Raw genomic sequence first — 4,043 nt, 5'->3', positions numbered from 1 at the left:
TCTCTCATTTCTCTAAAAAATGAAAATACTGTAATATACTGAAATATATTCATATATAGATATGTGTGTGTGTGTGTTTAAAAGATAAAGAAAATGATAAAAATAACCTAATATTGCGTGCTACAATCATTTGGAGTGATAGAAACACATAGGTTGAATAAAACCATAGGGTATTGCATTACTGATATGAATCACACACAACAATGATTAATGATTGAGGTGGTGTAAACATGAATCAATAGAAATGATACAAACACATTGCTGGCCACCTTCAACTTATACAAAATGTACAAAAGGTTAATATTGCCTAAAACACAATAAATACCTTTTTGCACCAAAGGAATATGCTGTTTAGCAAGAAATCAAAGTATTTTTAAACTTTCCTTTTCAACTTACATTATTTAACTCCACATCCTCTGCTGGTTTAGGTTCACCTATGGGTGCTTCTACATCTTCAACCGTTGTTTGTTCTGTTGGTTCATTTTCCTTAAGAGGGAAAAATTTCAGTCAGTTTTTCTGCAAATTTCCATGTTTTGCCATGGGTAAAACGTTTCATGAAACTGCGGGGAATATTTGGCATCCATTTAGTTTCATGCGTAAAAAAAAAAAAATTACGAGCGTCAAAAAAGTAATTTGCTGCATGTAAAAACAGTGACGCTTGTTTTGCAAACTTTTCACCGTTTCGCAAATTTTTTGGCTCATCACTACGGCATTTCAATTATCTATGTTTACAGACCAAACTCCAGTGCTGTATAATATAACATGAGTTCTGTTGGGGCTTTCTTAAACTCCCTCAAACAGAAGCATTACAAAATACAATAGTGTGCATATGCAGAATCCTAGGTGGAAACGTAAAACTGACACAAATTAAAAATATGGATATGAATATTAACCCCTTTTTTGGTTTTTAAATAAGCCTCTATTGGGGGAATGTAATAAAAGTCGGTAACGGAAAAAATATTCGCAATGCGAAAAGTTATGCCTCTGTGCAAACAAATTTGCCTTTGTGCGATTGTAATATAGCTTTTGCAAACCTGGAACCTGTTTAGCGACCACTTCCCAACAGTAGAAAAAGTATTGCGAATTTTATAGTTAGGGCCAGTGTTTAGCGAATGTAATAAAACTTCTTACTGAAAAAGTTGTTATGTTTGCTAACATAACAATGCGCAATTAAAATTTGCAGTGCGCAATTACAATTCGCAATGTAGTAACAGTTTAAGGAAGAGTATTACATTGCGAAATGAGACTTTTCATTCTTATTTGTGCTAATTGTTTTGCTCTTTGCAATTTTTATTACATTCCCCCATTTGTGCCTTGTTATTTGTAATGAAAAGAATGATATTTCTTACTAATGTAAATAGACATTAGATGATCAAAATGGTAAGATTTATAAGAATATGCTGTTTAGCAAGAAATCAAAGTATTTTTTACACTTTCCTTTTCAACTTACATAATTTAACTCCACATCCTCTGCTGGTTTAGGTTCACCTATGGGTGCTTCTACGTGAGATGGCAATGGAACACGTATTTCTGTGGTCTAAAAAGAGAAAGAATAAAAAATAATCAATGCATATGCACTGTTTACCAATCAACAATAAAACTTATTGTACATAAAAATAGGATGGATGAATGTCTAGATATTTAATAAGCAATTATTATTGCCACCTAGCTTCTCGGCTATTATCTTAGGAAAATAATGCAATATAGATAAAAAAAGGTAACATTGCAAACGTCCTGATTTACTAATCTCTGACATCAACTGAAGTTTCCTCAGTTATTTCAAAAGATGGGTATAAATGACCAATGCCTAATATCAGCTTAATTGAGCTTTTACTGAGAAAACATAAAAAATGGTTAAGATGGATATTTTAACCTTGGAATGGACCTTTAAAAAACATGGACTAACACGTGTAATGGACACTTAAACAAATGGCCTCTCTCATCTTTTGTATTCCACCAGCAGTGGTTAATAGACATTGTTATAGACATAGTTGTTGTATATTGCTGGGTGGGACGTCCTATTGGGTTCTTTAAATATTTGGTGTATACTAAAAGTATACCTACTTTAAAATGGGTCCATTAGGCCTGAAACATATTTGTGTAGCCTCACAACAAATAACTATGCAGTTAGTCTATGTTGATCATTTAATTCCCATATTTGGTAATAACTGAGAAAATAGCACCCACAAAAATAGACAGAACAGAGTAAAGTTGGCCATACACAGGCCAATGTCAACCCTAAAGGACAGCCTCTTATAGGCCCTTGTATCAATTGTGCAGGTTTGATTTTCCCATTTGAGCAAGGACTGCATTGAATGTTGATGTGGTCCTCTCCTAATGGCCTATATTTACTTTTGTTATGATCAATCATTGACCTGATGGACAAATGATCTGGTCAGCCTCATATTGCCCAGCTCAAGTTGACCATTTTGGGCAAACCTTGGGCGACCTTGCCAAACTAGTGGATCATCAGGTGTATGGTCAACTCAGGCAGTTCTACATCTTATCATGAGCTTATACATTATTAATTACTTATACAATGCCTGCAACAACACCAGAACCATGAAGTAACTTCTGCACAAATAACTTGGGGGCACATTTTCTAAGCTCGAGTGAAGGATTCGAAGTTAAAAAACTTGAATTTCTAAGTATTTTTTTTTGGTACTTCGACAATCGAATAGGCTACTACGACCTTCGACTTAGATTCAAACTATTCGAAGTAAAAATTGTTCGACTATTCGACCATTCGATAGTTGAAGTACTGTCTCTTTAAAAAAAACTTTGACTACATACTTTGGCAGTTTAAACCTACCGAGGTACAATATTAGCCTATGGGGACCGTCCCCATCAGTTTTCTAAGGTTTTTTTGATCGAAAAAAAATCCTTCGATCAATCTATTAAAATCCGATTGGAAGGATTTCATCGTACGATTGAACGATTTTTACTTCGATTGATCGATCGTAGTATTTGCGCAAAATCCTTCAATTCGATTCGAATTCAAAGGATTTTACTTCGAGGGTCGAATTCGAGGGTTTATTAACCCTCGATATTCGACCCTTAGTAAATGTGCCCCTTGGTGTAGCAGCTCATTTAGTCAAATAAGTATATCAGTATTTTCTACTTACATCATCAACTGTTGTTTGTCCTGTTGGTTCTTTTTCCTTAAGAGAGAAAAAGAGTATTATTTATTTTCTATATGAACAAATCAAATCATGGCATCAAGTATGAGGCATGCTACTGTTATACATTTTTTCCACATATTTTCACTAGACAAATAAAAAGGGACCAAGAAATTTAATATTAAGGCTTATGTCCCACAATACATTTGACGAATGCCTATCCATGCCTGTTTCCTCATACATTCATTTACAGCAGGAGAATACAAGAAATAGAGATCTAGGTGTTCTGCTTACAGATATAATGCCACTGCCAAGGCAAATTCTATAACTCCAAGCATGAAAATATACAGCTTTATAATCAATGAGGGGTTTTATTTAATATACGTATCTTAATTTTTGATACTACAGGTATGGGACCTGATATCCAGAATGCTCGGGGCCTGGGGTTTTCCGGATAATGGATCTTTCTGTAATTCGGGTCTTCATGCCTTAAGTCTACTAGAAATTCATTTAAACATTAAATAAACCCAATAGGCTGGTTTTGCTTCTAATATATCTTAGTTGAGATCAAGTACTTTTTACAGAGAAAAAGGAAATCGTTTTTAAAAAATTGGATTATTTGGATAAAATGGAGTCTATGGGAGACAGCCATTACGTAATTTGGAGCTTTCTGGATATCAGGTTTCCGGATAAGGGATCCTATACCTGTACTATGAAAAATGATAAATAATCCTCTGTTTTGGGCTTCTCTATTGTGCATGCATTCAAGTTCTAGCAAAATGGAACCTTAACACATACAAAAGAATATCATGCTATTCTATCATGTTCCTTTAAGATTCAGTGGAAGCTCATTTCAGCTCATATACACATTAAACATTTTTGAAGAAAAAAAAGAATAAATTCTAACAGAGCAAAAAAAATATG

At 34.0% G+C, this 4,043-nt stretch overlaps 1 long non-coding RNA gene across 1 annotated transcript; it reads right to left on the bottom strand.

Moving 5' to 3' along the window:
* Positions 1 to 392: 392 nt before the first annotated feature.
* On the bottom strand, positions 393 to 3,164 carry LOC121396139. The gene is made up of 3 exons (XR_005962854.1): positions 3,126 to 3,164; positions 1,451 to 1,537; positions 393 to 486 (listed from the first exon to the last, which is right to left on the bottom strand). It is a non-coding gene; the product is annotated as an uncharacterized LOC121396139 (long non-coding RNA).
* Positions 3,165 to 4,043: the final 879 nt, after the last annotated feature.

Source organism: Xenopus laevis, chromosome 7S (genome assembly GCF_017654675.1).
Source record: "Xenopus laevis strain J_2021 chromosome 7S, Xenopus_laevis_v10.1, whole genome shotgun sequence".
Classification (NCBI taxonomy): Eukaryota; Metazoa; Chordata; class Amphibia; order Anura; family Pipidae; genus Xenopus; species Xenopus laevis.
This window is presented reverse-complemented; position numbering and strand designations above follow the sequence as displayed.